The sequence below is a fragment of the Atta cephalotes genome, assembly GCF_000143395.1.
Source record: "Atta cephalotes unplaced genomic scaffold scaffold00028, whole genome shotgun sequence".
NCBI classification, from domain to species: domain Eukaryota; kingdom Metazoa; phylum Arthropoda; class Insecta; order Hymenoptera; family Formicidae; genus Atta; species Atta cephalotes.
This window is the reverse complement of record NW_012130092.1, coordinates 2,045,786-2,051,457: the sequence shown is the minus strand read 5'-3', so window position 1 is coordinate 2,051,457 and position 5,672 is coordinate 2,045,786.

Genomic DNA, 5,672 nt, shown 5'->3' with positions numbered 1-5,672 from the left:
TAAATTATTTTCTTGTTTTTAGTATATATATATATATATATATATATAACTCTAAATGGAATGTACATATCATGTTTTAATTAAAAGTATACAAGGTCGCTAATTTGTTTATATCACAGGTGTAATCTCAGAAGCATTTCATAATCTGAAATGAGTCCCTGAAGTGAGAATATAATTCGTGAAAGAGGTCTGGGGTCGAAGAATGATTCTCGAAACTAAAGTTTTTTCATCCTATTGAGTGTGTCCGGGAAACCACAAACATAAAATACTGCCAATCTTTCTTAGGTCGTTCTTAACTACACGCCATTTCACAAGAATGATATTTTTATGACATTTTTATTTTCACGTTGCAATTTATGGTACTCTCTTACCACATTCTCTGTTATTTATTCACAAATTAATCATTGTGTTTGACGACGATCGTTAATGAAGAATGCTCTAATTGACAAAATCTGAGAAGATGGCGAACATTAAATATCGTTTTACTTTCTTTTTATTCTAATTGCAAGTGATATTACCTTTATTTTTACGCACTTCTGCTTACTTGACGTTTTCACCAGCACCATTGTCCTTCCAATTCTTCTCTTGTGTTGGCTCAGCCCCGGATTAATTAACGCCGAAACGCGCGAAGGGCACATTTTAATTCCACTCGTTTTAATTACGAGAAGAGTGTACGTAATTCGGACGAGAAATAATACGCAGTTGCTTGAGAGGAAGTTTCACCAAACATCCCCATTGACGTGATTTCTTTGTCGATAGTTTTGACTGGTAAGATTTTCGCTAGTTTGCTCTCTACATGTTGTGTTTCGCGAAGTATCTATCTTAATCCCTTCAAGAAATGACACTTCGCGGGAGTTGCTCTATAAATTTCGGTTACATTCGTGGGCCAACACTTTACCAGGTAATCCGCGAAATATAATATTTTCCGCCAGGGATACAACGTCAAAGTTATTTGTTGAGTCCGCAGTTCACTGCCGTTGCCAAACTGGAAAAAGAGTCGTTATGTTTCTTGATATATCACATGACATTCAGTTTCTGTAATCCTGTTTCTACGCTTGAAAATTATTCTTGAGGATGACGTCCGATGGGATTTGACTTGGAAAAGTTATTCCAAAATTATTCAATACATATTAGGATGCATCGTTCCAATAAAAATTTGAAATATTAGGTTTGATATTTGGTATATTTTATTACCATTCCAATATCAGAAATGTGTGCAATTAATGTTAATAATTTACAACAAAAATTTATTTAAAAAACATCATCAGCCGCTTTTCTTCGATGGAATTTCGAGTATAACGTAAATAGAAGTAAATATCGCTAAAAATTATGAACGAGATGTAATTTTCTTCATTTCGAACTCGCACATTGACCGCGACTTTTACATTTGCACATTGCGAGATTTCAAGAGAAAGATCTACAAAATTTGTGTTCAAATTACTCTCTTCATCGTTAAACGAGTGAGGTGCAAACAGCCGTAAAACTCTGACTATTCAATTACAGTCACGCTTGTGCCTTCAAGTCACCATTACCGCCGACCGACGGCACCATTGTCGGCGAGTGGTAAATTTCGTTTTGCATCCCCAGCAGGGGCGAACGCGTTCGGAGTAAATGCAGCCGGGATATAGGGAACGTCGTTTAAAACATCATTAAACTGGGTGACGCTGAAAGGCGGTTCGTGGTTGCTCCCACGGCACGGCACGGCATCGGCACAGCAAGCGCTACGCCGCCGCGCCGTGAGTCATTCATTATCATTATCGGTCGATCCGCTAATTGATTTATTCGATTAAACGGGGATAATGACCGACCCGCAGGATTTACAGTTGGCCGACTTTATCGTTTATTTATCATAGGGTATCCGCTTCGCCATAGCGGTCGGATAACATGTCGGAAATATCCATCGATTTGGTATCCGATGAGGAAGAGAGCGCCGATCGATTCACTACCGATGCATAGTAGAATAATGTCGAAGATTAAAGACAGGATTAAGAGTTTTCTGAGGATAACAATGAATCCCCGATTCTACTATCGAAAGACATTGAGTCTAGTCAGTTGTAAGTTTTGCCGAAACTTGAGAGAGTATTAATCATTTGTTTAACTATATATATAAATTAATATGTGTTATTTTAAAATAAATGTTGCTCGTTATTTGTGAAATAAAATAAAAATTCTTAATATTAGAATAAAGAATGATAAAAAAAGATTTTAAATAATATTTTAAATAATTTGCGTGCTTAAATAGTTTAATATTGTACTTATTTTGCGAATTACTGGAATTAATTTTGTGAATTTAATTTAACAATTATTATCTTGTAATTATGATTTACTATTTATTTGTGTACTTAATTTATCCGTACTTTATGATATAAAATTCAGCCACAGAAATTTTGGGTATGTACTTTGAAAAAATAAAATGTAAATAATTTAAGATAGCGTGGCTTTAAGTCAAATTTTATGAATCACCTTTGGCATGAATGTTTTCAGAGGATTACTACTATTGATTTTTTTTTTTTGAGAAAGAATCTTTTTTTTAATTCTTATATTCTATTGATGAATATAACTATATACTTATAGTAAAATATTGTATTAGTTTGCGTTTACACTTATTCAGTAATTATTTAATAAATAAAATATAATATATGAATATGTGAATTGTACAATTTTATCAGTTTAATCATATTTCACTTTCGAATAATATTAGAGATTCGAATCTATTCTAAAACATTCGGTTCTTTGAATCCAAAATTTTAAAAATTGAAGATATAAGTTTACTAAACGAGAAGAAAATACTAACTATAAAACTAATCATTTGTAAGCTATTGCATAAAATTTTTTATTTCAATATTTGAATCAATCTATTGATATATTTTCAAAATTACAAATTTTTGGTTGAGATTAAATGCTTTGAAGACGATTTTTACATCGTCGCAATAGTTATCTGTCTCTCTACCAAAAATCCATTTATCATAAATCCGAATATTTCTCCATCTGTTATTTCCTTAAGAAGCCAAGTCATGCTTTTATTTATTTTTTATATCTATATAAGAATCTGTCGGTGAAACGGAATTTGCAAGAGCTTGCAAGAAAATTGTAAATAATTCAAGAGACGGTGGCATCAAGCCAAATGGTCGGAGCTGCTCATCCTGTATCTACTCGGTATTTTTTTTTTGTGTCTTTCATCCCCGCTATACCGCCGATCTCACAACCCTCCATCGGAGATGGCCATCTTGGCTCTTTTCCACCTTGATGGTTTATTAATCTTTAATAGGTATAACTTCCAACACCGGAAGAATTTTATATCTTCGAACATTTTACACGGCGCTTTTCTTTTTCATTGAACACTCCCGCGCCATCCTCGATTGCTTTCACACTGTTACTCTTCCACTATGTTCGTTTCTTCTTGAGTGGCATTTCCTACGGTCGATTCAGATATAAAATGATTTAGCTATATATAGTTAGAATTCTTCTCAGTCAAGTCATATTCTACCTCCAGATTTCTCTCCTGAAATTTAATCGATGGTTCTATTGAGCTAAATTTGTCGATAAAATGAGGAAATATCTTTAGGAAAATAACTAACTCTATTATTTTTTAAATTCAGTTGAAATTAAATTATTAATGGCTAAAAATATAACAATAAAAGTGCATTAAATACTTCCATATGTGACATATTTCAATATAATTTCGATGTAGTTATTTACAAAATTTCCAATGATTACTGTGTGCAAACGACACATTTTATTTTTCATAATTTGTATATGAAGTTTTTCTCGTTTAATTTTCTATCGGCAACATGAAATTTTTATTCTTTCGTCAGCAATAAAGATCTTCGTAACATAGAACAATTTTTTATTGTTCCAGATTATATAAAAATCTGAAAAAAAATTTAATATATTTATCAAAGCTTTATAATAAATAAGTTTTTACTTACATTATAGAATTCGAATTCTTTTTTATTTACTTTTTATACATTTAAATTTATTACCAGAATTCACAATCAAAATATCGAAAGCCTTTAAAGATCCCAATTGTGAAAGATTAAGAATGTGTTATAGATTTTGAAATTTTCTTTGATAACATAAAAAATATCGTATTGAGATTTTTTATGTTTCAGACAGATTTTTTAGGTTCCAAACAGATTTTATCCGAAAACATTGATGTGTGTGATTAGTATGAAGTTTTTTTAATAGCTTAACCGGGACATAGGAATTCAAGTATGTATCTCTATCTAATTGGTGTGCTTTCCGCATTTATACTACAAAATATTTGCATGATTCTCCACAACGCATCCTTTCTCATCGCTATTCGTATTCACGATACGCTTCTGGGGAATAATTTTCCGCGAAACCTACTAAACGCATAAAACACCCTCGAAATTACCAAGCGTACTCACATTTACAAGTGTGCATTAGGTTTACAAATAACAGGCTTTGAATTATATGTTTTATTTTTCTCTACTAGCTCACTTAATATTTACTCTTCGCTTTTATTATTTCATTATTTCATTGTAGTTAATGAATCTGACGATATATCTAGAAGTGCATTAAAATTTTTTTAATCAAGAAATTGTGTATTATTTTTAATCATAATTGTACATTTTAATTGTAATTATTATAAGAAACAGAATTTGGTAGCTTGTTTAATTTTGTTAATTGCCTGCTATCGAACACGATTTTACGAGCATTGATAAAATTTGTGTAATTTTTTTATCAAGGAAATTCGCAAGAAAAGCGAAGAGAATAACTGCAAGATGTTATCCCGAAGTTACTGGCTTTATCTTAGCAATGGTCGCGCCTTAATTTTTTTTTATGTGTATCAATCATCCCACTTAATTTCCCACGGGCATCGTGCCACAGAATTAACCAGTTCGGACTGTTCACGTGCGAAATTAAGTTCAGTGGATTTTTCTGTGCACGCGAGAAACCTACCTACGTGACCGTACTAGGATTTTTCTCGCTTCATGAGACGAAGAGATTCGCCTTGTTGGCATTTATACAAACAACAATCATCTGCAAAATTGCTAGAGAAACTATTTTTATGTGTTTTACAGGAGAATAATATCTTAAAATAATACATTTCTTTTTTATTTCGTTAACAATTTGCTGAATTATATATTGTAGGTGTGTCTGATTTTATATAAAATTATATTTTTTCGTGAATCATACGATTATAAGCTAGCAATTAACTTGTATCACAATTTATATTTGAGTTTATTTTTTCTACAGCAACATAAAATTAATATTAATTTTTACGCATACAATTTTTCAAAATTACGTATAACAGATTCAAGATATATAGCATGTATAATATAGTACAATATATCATAAGATACAGATACTATTGGACTAAAGTCTAACGTCACAATTTTCCACGAAGCCATGCTTTCAGGATATATAACGTAATTTCACGCTGCAGAACTTGACATCGTGCTTACAGCGAATTATGTTGTCCCATGCGTGTACGTATCGATAACTAATGTGAACGCAATCGCAACATGACGTCAACGATGTAATCGAAATCCCACTGTCGCACTAGGGACGAAACAGTGCGAAAGATTCGAATATGTCGCGTGTCCCATGGGAACCCGTCATAATTTCGTTAAGTGCGCTCGGACCAACCTAACTCTGGACGTATTTATCGAGTCCGTTCACGTTTATATCGGTTATTAATACGG